The following is a 13,233-nucleotide window of genomic DNA, read 5'->3' as shown; positions in this document are numbered from 1 at the left end:
AATCAGCGCATGCGATTTGTTGCAACGTCTATAGAAGCTTTGAAGTCATCGTACCTATAATATAACCATAAGTTTGTATTTGTATTTATTGTATTCGTATTTATCGTTAAGTATTATGTAGGATGCTGTCTCGTCTGCGTATTTAAAACGAGTAAATGTATACCACTTAATTTAAATTCAATATCAAGTTTAGCCGTCGCAAAAACTGGTTCAGTTGCGTACGGATAAGATCACTTGTCTACGTTACAGCACGATAAAAGCAGTGGTTGTCTCTGTCGATTGCTGAGTGTTGAAAAGAGACGTTTATATTATTAAATGGATAATGCGATCCATCACGCCTGGTAACCGCTGCGTAACCGTCAACGGTCGAGATCAAGGTAACTGCTTGATCGCACAATCTGATATGGGGCTATTCATAAATTACGTCATTTCAAATTAGAGGGAGGGGGGGTCTGGACATCGGATGATAGTAGCAAGACGTAGGAGGCAACGGGGCCATTCGAACCATGATTTTTGGATGATTTTAGGCGGGGAGGGTCAAAAATAGTCAAAAATCGATGACGTAATTTATGGATAGCGGCTATTGCATTGACGTTATGTCCGTTCATAACCTCTATCAGGGGCCTAAACAGATGACAATCGTTTAAATGGAAACTCCAAACAAAACTTAAATCCATACTTACTACTAGGTACATATAAATATGAAAGTAATTCTGCCTGTCTGTCTGTTAACTCACTTAACTCTTCACGCTTTAACCGCTGAATCGATTTAAATGAAAGCTATGCAGATAGTTTAAGTAGGGAAACTAGGGAAATACATAGAATATTTTTTTATCCATTAAAAATCGGGCAAGTGCGAGTCGGACTCGCGCACGAAGGGTTCCGTACCATAATGCAAAAAAAACGAAAAGAAAAGCAAAAAAAAACGGTCACCCATCCAAGTACTGACCACTCCCGACGTTGCTAACTTTGGTCAAAAATCACGTTTGTTGTATGGGAGCCCCATTTAAATCTTTATTTTATTCTGTTTTTAGTATTTGTTGTTATAGCGGCAACAGAAATACATCATCTGTGAAAATTTCAACTGTATAGCTATCACGGTTTGTGAGATACAGCCTGGTGACAGACGGACGGACGGACGGACGGACGGACGGACGGACAGCGAAGTCTTAGTAATAGGGTCCCGTTTTACCCTTTGGGTACGGAACCCTAAAAATAACTATGGAATTGGTAATTTCACTCGGACAAAGTTACGGTTATAAGCTAATAATACATATTAAAATAATTAGGTACAGTCAGTTGCAGAGAGAGGTGAAACTGTATAGAAATTTGTTAGCAGTTCTCTCTGCATCTGAGTGTACCTAAATCACTTTCAGTTGCATCTCTTATCCTTATCCCGATACCGATATACCGATACCGTTGAATATAAAATAACTTGTTAAAATAAACTAAAACAAAATAAAATTAATCCTAAAATAAAAGAAACGATACCTACATTATACCTTAGCCTGGTAAAGGGTTAATAGGTATAAATGAATCAAAAAGAAAATACATTCTCGGCAAAAGAGCGCAGTTTTTTAATAAAAAGGTACCAGTAGTCAATTTTCTAAAGAGCAACTGTTTTTTATATAGATAAGTTTGTCATTCAACAAAAAGTTATTAGATAGTATCTCAAAAGTTTTATAAATTGTCAGTCAACAATCATCATTGGCCACAGCATCTTTGCAGGTGATAGTTGCAGCAACTAAAGAAGGTATTTTGAGGAGGTATAGTCTACAGCCTACTTCGACTGCGATGACTGTATAGACCCTGGTCTCCAAACTTTTTTACCTGAGGGCCATATTGCGCCTCAGAACTTTCGCGCGGGCCACCGTTGGCGCCGAGGGGAGGGAGGGTTGTATCTGGTCTGTTAGGGCTTCAACCCCTGGAGCCTGGCTCCCGCGGGCCGGATTGGATCGCTGTCGGCAGGCCGGATTGAAACGCTTCGCGGGCCGGATTTGGCCCGCGGGCCGGGGTTTGGAGAGCCCTGGAATAGACCAATAGCCGATCGGCACATCTTGCCGCATCGATCACAGACGTGTCTTGACTCCTGGGGTGGTCTAGCAGCTCTGCGATTTCGTTTCTGCCTAAGTCGTTCCAACCAGCCAAGTTTTATAAATTGTCAGAGCGCTTGAGATCTCGCACAATTACTGAGTATTTAGTGAAATCTAGGCTATCGAGATAAAACGGGTTTGGCTTGACAGAGTGTAAAGTGAGAGCCAATGTTTGTAACATATAAACACGCTTGGCAACAATATAAACATAACACTTTATAGTTTGTCAAAGGACTGTGTCATTTCAATCATAGACAGAGACAATCATACTATCTTGTCTTACACTAGTACTAGCACCCAAAAGAAAAGGATGAGTATAGTTTTCCTGGTTCTTACTGACTGACAAATTGGTTTGACCAACTACATATATCTACCTCTACCTGCACAAAGAAAGCCCAACGCTATTTTCTATTTTATGTGACTTTCGGACATACGCAAAATTTGAACTTTGAATTTTAAAAATATGAAATTTTGGAAGTTCGCAATCCTAAAAACCGGGCCTTCTTTGCCTGCACCGAAAAGCAGATTTAGTAAAGGGTTGTCTCAGCGTACGCAATTAAATTTTTCTTCATTCTTTCTTTCTGCATATTATTCGTAAGGTTCCGCAGCAGCTAACAGTCACCATGTCCGTCCGTCTGTCTGTCCGTTAGACGTATAAAGTCATAGTTTAAGAGTACCTATAGATACCTTTTAGCATTTTATTATGCGTAGAGGTACTACCGTATACTCGCCGGTAGAAAATTGTTGAAAGTTGATACCGTTGTCAACTGGCATGCTTGGGTAAACATCCGTGTAAACCTGGCTTAATAGACCTGCCGCTCGTTATGTTGGCAATATTTTTTAATGTTATTAAGTATCCATTTCCTATGTTTGACTTGATTCCGTTTATTTTATATTAGCAACAATAGCAACCCGCCCCGGCTTCGCACGGGTTACACAAAACCATAACAAATGTAAGTTTATCGCGAACGTCGCGAACATACATACACACAGATAGACGCGACGGGGGACTTTATTTTATAAGGTATAGTGATGCCTTACCTTAAGAGGAAATACGCACACCTACAGGAATCATTCATAACAAATATTTAAGAGAATTATGTAAGATACCTGCGCCAAATAAGTCCCACCGTTTTTTAATTGTTTCATAAGTTTAATATGAACTTGCAGTTTTGTCTATGATACTAGCGGACTTGGACACAAAATTTGAATCTATTCACACTTACAAAAATATTAAATTTTGTAAGTTAGCACGCTTAAGGACCGGGCCTTATTTGGTGCATAATTTGCTTATATTCAGCATGCCATCAGATATAATATTATATTAATTCGCTAAATTGCTTCGTCTATAAAGGTCAAATTACAATTTCGTTCCGCCCGTCTAAGGCGACGATGGAGTTAATAGGGAAGAAAGGAACAAGATAACTAAAGGTACCTATTTAAAAAACCGGCCAAGTGCGAGTCGGACTCGAAAACGGCAAAAAAATTACCTATTACGTTTGTTGTATGGGAGGCCCACTTAGATATTTATTTTATTTTGTTTTTAGTATTTATTTTGTTGTTATTTATAGCGGCATCATCTGCATGAAAGTTATAGCGGAGGGAAACGGATAGCGGAGTCTTAGTAATAGGATCCCGTTTTTACCCTTTGGGTACGGAACCCTAAGAAACTATAAAAGACTAAGCACAGACAGGTAATGGTAGTGCGGAGGCGTCTTATCGCATGAGATCATCATGATTTTCTACGAAGTAATTTACTAGAAAATTACATTAGATAATGATGATTGAAGTAATCATTTTGTATTTCTGACTTCTGACCAACTAAAAGTAACTTTTGTAGTAACAGTTATATAATATTTATGTAAAATTAATTTGTTTAGGAAGCGTATTTTATTATGTAAACAAGATTGAGAAATGTAAACAAACTACTTTCTTACATTAGCTTACTAGTAGCGCCACCTCGTGGCGAATAGATAAACTTATCAAGTCAACAAAGATTACGTATTTTGGCGCCATCTAGTGTCGAGTAGCGGACTTCAATTATCTTAACGCGCTATTATTTTTGTTTACATCGCAATTAGTTATCTTATTTAGCATTTTTATCAATCGCTGAACTTGTATAGGTTATCACTTATTTCGTTTACAGTTTAATAGGTCAGAGTTATAAAATTCGTGATAAAATTGCGAGTAAAAGCGAATTTATGCTTAGGATTTAATTTTATTACGTCAGCTGAGTATTTGATTAAAATAATGTAATCGTAATAGAATGATTATGATTATAGCATAGTCGGTGGAACGTACGGGAATCTCCGTGAGAGTCCGAACGGGTGCAATCGAATCTAAACACTTAAACAGCCCGTCAGTTACCGGCTGCACAGCGCGTCGAACGAACGCGTGTCGAGTCGAACTCACGATCGCGAACGGATTACGCGAACTTTTAAAATTCGAATTCTGTTTTTGAATTTTCAACATCAACTGTTATTATCGAATTGTTTTTCCGAATCGAACTTGGATTAGTGTTGTGTTTTGTTTTTTTTTTTGTTTGGTGTTGGGATTTTCTACAAAATGCCATTGTTGGCAAAATAGAAATTCGGAGTAACTTTTTGGTGAGTTTAATTATTCTCATTTAATTTAGTTTAGATACTAGTGAATGTATAGTGTACTATTTAAAATGCAATATATTTTTTATTTATAAATAATAGTTTTTCCAAATACCCTCATTGATTTTTAAAATGTAAACACATATTTTTTTCTGTGCCCCGTTATAATTTTTTAAGTTTTTATTTTATATTATTGAAAAATACCTGCCTAACAAGAAATACAAGAATTATGTAAGTAAGTAATTTACCTTATAGTTCAGGTTAATAATATAACATTGAATCAAGTGGTCAAAATGAACATTAATTATTTTAAATTTTATTTAACCTACCAAAAAAGGGTCGACAACGCGCATATAACAACCCTGGATTTACTGGGGACTACGGGCTACGGTGACCGCTTACCATCAGACGTGGTATAGAAAAAACTTCTTTTATTTAAAATCAGAGCATTACATCTAATTACAATAACTGATAAAAATGATGTGAATAGACATTTCATTGGTGACGCGTTTATTATCTGAAGCAATTAAAATAAAACAAACATACCGATCTTCATTAGCTAATTAATAACTAATGGTTTCTGTCATTAATATCAAAAATAACTATAAAATTAGTTAATATTATTAACCAAGCAATGGAAATTTTCTTGCCATGGAATTAATTTAAAAGTCACTCGAATCGGCTTCAAAAAGCCGCTCCCATACAATCAAAGTCACGCTCTTAATTTAAAACGACATTCAGAAATATTTCACATGAAAATCCACGTGAAAATTCTAATTGTAATTTTGTAACAAAGAGAAAACAAATTTTGTAACAAAGATTTTCGAGCGAACTTCTACTCAATACAATACATTTTCTTTTTTTAAATCGGGATTCCACCAGTGTGCGGGTCAAGCATTTTTGTACTGAATATACCTATTGTTCGTTTTTTTAGCATTAGAAAGAACTTGCAAGAAGGTAAGCGATCTTGACAAGTCTTTTAATTGAAAAACGCTTTTTCAAAATCAAAAACTATTATATATAAAAGCAGAAGAATAGAAATGATCGTATTAGATTCATAATTGTTAAATATTTGCCGTAACCTATTTTTAAAATGTGTTTTTCAATTAAAAGACACATCAAGATTGTTTACCTTATTTCTAATGCTAAAAAAAAAACCGGGCAAGTGCGAGTCGGATTCGCGCACGAAGGGTTCCGTACCATAATGCAAAAAAAAACGGAAAAAAATGCAAAAATAAAACGGTCACCAATCCAAGTACTGATCACGCCCAACGTTGCTTAACTTTGGTCAAAAATCACGTTTGTTGTATGGGAGCCCCACTTAATCTTTATTTTATTCTGTTTTTTGTATTTGTTGTTATAGCGGCAACAGAAATACATCATCTGTGAAAATTTCAACTGTCTAGCTATCACGGTTGTTGAGTTACAGCCTGGTGACAGACGGACGGACGGACAGCGAAGTCTTAGTAATAGGGTCCCGTTTTACCCTTTGGGTACGGAACCCTAAAAACGAACTATACTTCTGCCGCACACTGGTGGAAACCCGCCTTAATAATTTTTAATAACTAAAATGAGAGCGTAACTTTGATTGTATGGGAGCGGCTTTTTGCGGCGGGTTTGTGAGACTCCTATCAACAAGGTCGTGATTAGTTTATTTTGAACGCCTCACCCGCTACAGCTTAGCAACAACGTCTGCTAAACTATAATTTTATGCGAAGCAAGCAAATTACAGTACATATCTCTCTGCAACGGACACTCTGCAACTGACACTCTGCAAAGAGTACCTATAACGACTAAGAAAAGGCCCTATTTTCCCGCATTAGTGCGAGAAGTAGCACTTTTCGTGCGTATGTCAAAAGTTTAAAGGGCCATATGTACTGTGTACTGTAAAACGTTGTACGATACACGTGCGAATAAGTAATTCGCAACTCGTGTCGATTTAAAACGCTCCCTTCGGTTGTGTTTTAAATTTTAATTTATCGACACTCGTTTCGAATTTCCTCTTTTCCGCACTTGTATCGTAAACAACTATTGTTTCTTGCTATCTAATCCTAATAAAATTATTTATTTAATAATACGAGTATTATACATACGATTACAGAAAAAACTAATACGGAAATCGCTGTGTGTTTTCGACATTCTGAATATTTTCCGCTCACTTCATCATCTATCATGGTAAACAAAGGTTAAAGTTCCTTCCGAATCAATGCTCACACTTGAAACTATGCGGAAACTTTGTTTCCTGTTGAAACTACAAATACTTAACGAACCATCGAAACTTAATTGATATTCGTACGTTTAAAGGATTTACACGTAAATATTTATGCTTAATATATATTAAGCAAAGCAAAGCATATGCTGAATATGCTTGTGCCGTACAGTGCCGCACACTGACACTGGTGGAATCCCGCCTAAGGGTAACATTCCATTTCTGACCGCAGCTGCACTACTAGTACGAACGCGTCGGTGTTATTGTCAATTTCCATAGTAAAATGAATGGTAGTACTGCTCTCGTTGGAAATGGACTGTCACCTTTAAGAGTCAAAGTTCTATTTGAGTTCAAGCTAGCTCATACTCAAAACTATTTGGAAGTAATGCTTCCTTTTCTAGTAAACTATAAAGAAAGTTTAAAGCGTCTCCTTACATCTTAAGAATTTTAAGATTCAAAGGCATGCTTACACTTCCTTAAGAATCTTAAGATTGAACTTAGCACAATGAGTTTCCTTTCCGCGGTAAAGTGCGGAAGTTTTGTGGTTTTTACTCTTTGTGAAACCAAGCTACTAACAACACCTATAACTGAACATGTGTGTGTGTATGCTTCATCGGTTTAAGCCTGAAGAGGTACAGAAAGGTAGACAGACCGACAAAATTATTTTCGCATTTATGTATAATAATTATTAATAAGCTACTAATAAGCTTCGCACGGGGTAGCAAATGATACACCTAAACCTTCCTCAAGAATCACTCTATTGATAGGTGAAAACCAGATGATTAGATTAGATTAAGTATTTATTTCATGAAATAAATTACAGTCCAACTTTGCCTAAGCCAAAATTATAAGAATTTAAATCACAGTCGTCAAAAACTAAAATTCGTTCAATATAGTTCGTTTTTTTTAGCATTAGAAAGAACTTCGCAGAAGTAAGCTTGTGGTTCCAAATCCGGCACTTTTAGCGGTAATAATTTGAAGTAAATTATATGTATTGACCGTGCTACATTAGATAATTCAATAATTATTAACAATTAAAGAGCCTGATAAAAACTGTACGCTTACTTCTGTGGAGTTCTTTCTAATGCTAAAAAAAACGAACTATAGTTTTTGAGTTTATCGTGAACATACATACACAAACAGACAAACGCGGCGGGGGACTTATAACGTGTAGTGATATGTATATATAAGGGATAAACTGCTAAAATCATAACATAACTTTGCTCGAAGTCTAATAAAAAACGAAGTTAATATTCAACCTATACTCTACTCCAGCCAAGTGGTATATTCATTAGCGATTTTAATAGTTTCCGCCGGATCGGACGGGATTTTATCACGCTATAAACGTCATAAACCCCAGATTAAAATTTTATAATCATGTAAGTACCTACCTACCTAATTTTTTATTTTAGTGAATGCGGAAACACGATTTTTCTGTTTGGCGTTAGTTATTTATATTATTATTTGACTGTTTTTAATATAATAATTGGTACATTTTGTAAAACATTTCCTTTTAACGAATAATTTACCTACCTTTCATGACTTTGCTATCTGTCCTAAATTATGTCTGTTAAGCTGTATCCAGACGAGACAATTTTTCGCCAATCTGATGAAATTCTCCGATCGAACAAGGACGATACCAATTTGATTCCCCGATCACATCAGCAGGGGCGGACACAAAAATGCCAATTTTCATAGTAGAATGCAAATTGATGATTTAATTTGTGTACGTGTGGACGCTAAATGAGATTGACCAATTATTTTCCTGAAAAAAGCGACTGATTTCATCAGTTCCGTCTGGATACCCCTTTATTCTGTTAGACCAGATTAGAAAATGTGCAAAATTAATAAATTAGTCTAAGTAGGTATACCAGTCAACGGTGTCTTTTACTCACTCAACCATGTTACTTTAAAAAGAACATCCTCAAAATTGCAGGAACATTTTTGGAAGTTTCTGGAAACACATGAATTTAAAGCAAAGCAAGTTTCTATTCTGAAAGATTCATGTGGGATTTTTTCAAAAAACTAATAATTCAAGACAGAAGGAATATCTAAGATCTTAGACATGTTTTCATGATTTGCTAAATGAAATATATCTGAGAACTTCTCCAATAGAGGTAGACTTTTGGTAACATTGGAAACCTCTTCTTGGTACAATGCTACATCGGACTGAATTCCATTCAGAGAGTTTTTCTTACCGAACCGATTAGCGCTGTTCGCCACTATCGGCTCGTAGTTTAGTAGTTTCCGCTCTACTTTATATGGTCGGTTTATACTTGCAATATAAACACATAAACATAATATATGTTTACATATAGGCTGCACATAAATACCAGTTTACGACTTCCGTCACGTGCGAACAGTTTTTAAATAAACATAACCTTAAATAAAAACATGTGTTTGCTATTGTATTGAATCGCCATGGCATTATTATGATCAGTATTAAATCCATTTTAGACGTAGAGTGAAAGAATAAAAGATAAACACATAATATAAAGGCCTTACATCGAAAAATAATAGGATCTTTGACACCTACGTTGTACATACAGCGGTGAGCCCAAAAAGTTAGTATGACTTTTATTTAATGACACAAACGGGTCTACCGCGATATAATTTAATTGTCTCCTCCTTCTTCCTCGCGTTATCCCGGCATTTCGCCACGGCTCATGAGAGACTGGGGTCCGCTTGACCACTAATCCCATGATTTGACGTAGGCACTAGTTTTTACGAAAGCGACTGCCATCTGACCATAATAATGATCTGATATAATTTCATTGTATTTACCTTAAATTCCAACCATTAAATTACATTACCATTCCATTTTTATAGACTAATTTCGGATAGTTTAGGGGTGTTTTATTAATATATCCATTTAGTTAATGACATTTGATGAGATATTTCAGTCTTTCCGTGACCACAGCTGATGCGACGACGAAACGTCGGAATTTAAGGTAAAAACATTGAAATTATATCACGATAGACCCGTTTGTGTAATTAAGGATAAAATTAAATATTAGCAGGTCTTTTAACTTACCTTACCTCTGTACAATTGAACTTACCGCAGGTCAAGGCTCCTATCACTCTTATCAACGTTGATAAGGAGGCTTCCTCGAGGGGTCAACGGCCGGAACGTTATGTCTCTTTAATAGCCACTTAGGTTTTACTACCGGACCTTTAGGTATTGGAATACCGTTATTTCTTAGTTATGGGTAGGATTTAATGGTCAAGATTCTTCTGCCTGCGACTTTGTCCGTTTTAGAGTTGTTCCTGTCGAATTTTGGTATTGAATAGGGTATTATGCTGTATTTAAAATGCACCATGCATGAAATATAGTTCTAATTAATAAATCGGATAGAAATATAAAAAGTAGGTGAGTTGACCGTGACGTCACGATGTAATATTTCATATAAATTCCATATTAGCAAATCATTTTGACAGTTTAAAAAAAATACGACTGACTTGACTAGTAGGAAAATACGCTATTGCCGTGCTTTAAGATAAAACCTTTACTTATACCCTTAATTTGACACAAAAAAAGTCAGATATACTTAGTGCATAATTGTTTTCCATCGTATTCTCGGAAACGTTCGTATCAATACTACTTCAGTCAACCTCAGTACTCAAAAGTACGTCTCGGTACAAATACCGAGACTGACTGTTACAGTATACGTGATAGCATCAACAAATTGCTACTTAACCATAATCGTAACTATTATTTAAATCAAACAGCTGATGCAATAGTTTACTTCGAAACAAATGCATACATTAGCCCTTGAAAGATTTATTTAGTTGTTTTTGAGACAAGTTAATGTCTTTATTGAGGCATCTCCCACTGTTCCACGCCTTAGTTGTAACTATAGATATACAACTTCATGCAGCATACAGGGTGGTACAGATGTAGTGCACAATTATTTTCCATCGTATTTTCATGGAAACGTACGAAAGTGTTTTGCTATTTTGATGTACTTATAAAAAGAGCGAACTCATCGCCAACAAACAGCTCCGCAGTTTGGCGAATCTTTGTATTGTGGTAGACATGTTTTATATTAACATGTTATTATCAATAAAAAGAAATAGTACAGTCAGTCTCGGTACACAAAGTACTGAGGTTGACTGAAGTAACAAATACGAGCGATGCCGAGAAAATACGACGAAAAACAAGCACTACATCTGTATCTGTATGTCCAGACGGACGTAAATTCGAAATTCAAAGATCGGAGAAGAACGACCGTCTACACCAACCAACGAGAATCTTTCAAAATCTGTTGAGCGACAAATTTAATTCTTAAATATTAATAAATCATTACACATAAGTGTGTGAGGTGTGCAATAAAGAGTAACAAAGCATCACCCTGTATGCGCGCAGCTGTCCGTCTGTCAGTCACCGCTAACGGCGCAATGGCCGACGATTATTGATTTACAAACGTCTGCGCAGTTAGCGCGGAGTAAAAGGGCCCACTGATTAACAGACCGCCGGACGGTATCGGCCTGTCAGTTAGAACAAAATTTTGACAGTTCCGAACAACTAACAGGCCGATACCGTCCGGCGGACTGTTAATCAGTGGGCCCCTTTAGGAGTTCTTAGATGGAATGGTAGAGCATACCGTACCGCATTCGAAATTTGAAAATCAGATTTAAATATACAGATATAGTACATAATTGTTTTCCATCGTATTTTCTCGGAAACGTTCGCATTTTTCATGCTACTTCAGTCAACCTCAGTACTTTTTGAACCAAGACTGACTGAAATAGCAAGACACGTTCGTACGTTTCCATGAAAATACGATGGAAAAAATTATTGCACTACAGCTGTACATATTTATCGCCCTTTACCAAACACACACATACGACACATATGTGTACAACTATTTTTTAATTAAGACATCACCGACACCGTGATCACCCTGTATGTGAGCAGCTGTCCGTCTGTCAGTCACTGCTAACTGCGCCGACGATTACTGATTTACAAACGTGCGCCTACGCAGTTAGGAGCGCAGAGTAAAGTGGTATTAGAAAGAATAGTACAACAACCCGCGTAGCCAACATAACGCAACTGTGATATAGGTATACACGGTAAAGTTTAATCGGTGATCGAACCAATTCTTTTCTAAATCAGTCATCGATGGCGATCACATTGGGACCAACCCCGAAATCGCGGAAATAAAATGACTCTATCATAGAAAATATCAATATCGGTCCAGCCGAAATGTATGAAACAGCCAATTTTTTATTGTGATTTCGGGGTTAGTCCCATAGTTAAATGATCGCCATCGATGATTGAATTAAAAAAAAATTGTTCCTGATCACCGATTAAATTTCATCGTGTATACTTACCTACCTACATAGGTATGTCGTATAATGTACCTACCTACATAGGTATGTCGTTTAAGAAATGTTTCGTTACGACTTTCTGAAGCACACGTAATTGCTTCTGGTGACAGAGAAAAATCCCCGCAATTTGCGAATTTCGGTTTTTGCGGTAGCCCCTCTGGTGTTAATAAGAATAATAAGGTTGGCATAAATGTCAGTTCACTTCAACTATAATATTTTTGACAGTTCATTCGTTCGATGACAGCTGTTATTCTCAATGAGAGCGTGCATGAACTGTAGACGGCAGCACAGAAGCGCGAAGAATTACGTCAAGTTTCCGTTTTTAGGGTTCCGTACCCAAAGGGTAAAACGGGACCCTATTACTAAGACTTCGCTGTCCGTCCGTCCGTCCGTCCGTCCGTCCGTCCGTCCGTCCGTCTGTCACCAGGCTGTATCTCGCGAACCGTGATAGCTAGACAGTTGAAATTTTCACAGATGATGTATTTCTGTTGCCGCTATAACAACAAATACTAAAAACAAAATAAAATAAAGATTTAAATGGGGCTCCCATACAACAAACGTGATTTTTGACCAAAGTTAAGCAACGTCGGGAGGGGTCAGTACTTGGATGGGTAACCGTTTTCTTTTTGCTTTTTTTTGTTTTTTTTTTTTGCATTATGGTACGGAACCCTTCGTGCGCGAGTCCGACTCGCACTTGTCCGGTTTTTTAGATTTAAGCCACTAGATGGCAGACCCTACTATGCGAGATAGAGTCAGCGTGAAGTGTAGGGGTTAGCACCGGCTTATACCTCGTTTTTTTTAGCATTAGAATAAAGGTAAACAATCTTGATGTGTCTTTTAATTGAAAAACACATTTTAAAAATAAGTCGGCAAATATGTAACAATTATGAATATAATACGATCATTTATATTCTTCTGCTTTCATAAGTAATAGTTTTTGGTTTTTAACTTTTTACTTAAAAAGCGTTTTCAATTAAAAGACATGTCAACGACAAGACAA

The 13,233-nt window shown here is 36.6% G+C and overlaps 1 protein-coding gene across 3 annotated transcripts in view; it reads left to right on the top strand.

The window, feature by feature from the left end:
- Nucleotides 1-13,233, top strand: part of LOC134671696 (phospholipid phosphatase 3-like) — a 130,722-nt gene that overhangs the window by 12,140 nt on the left and 105,349 nt on the right. Inside the window, exon 1 of one of the 3 annotated variants that reach the window (XM_063529526.1) lies at nucleotides 4,457-4,699. The exons of the other annotated variants lie outside the window; for them this stretch is intronic. The gene's annotated coding sequence lies outside the window, so the exon portion shown is untranslated. Of the gene's footprint in view, nucleotides 1-4,456; nucleotides 4,700-13,233 lie in introns of those variants that run through there. 3 annotated transcript variants of the gene reach the window in all.

Source organism: Cydia fagiglandana, chromosome 16, assembly GCF_963556715.1.
Source record: "Cydia fagiglandana chromosome 16, ilCydFagi1.1, whole genome shotgun sequence".
NCBI classification, from domain to species: Eukaryota; Metazoa; Arthropoda; class Insecta; order Lepidoptera; family Tortricidae; genus Cydia; species Cydia fagiglandana.
This window is presented reverse-complemented; position numbering and strand designations above follow the sequence as displayed.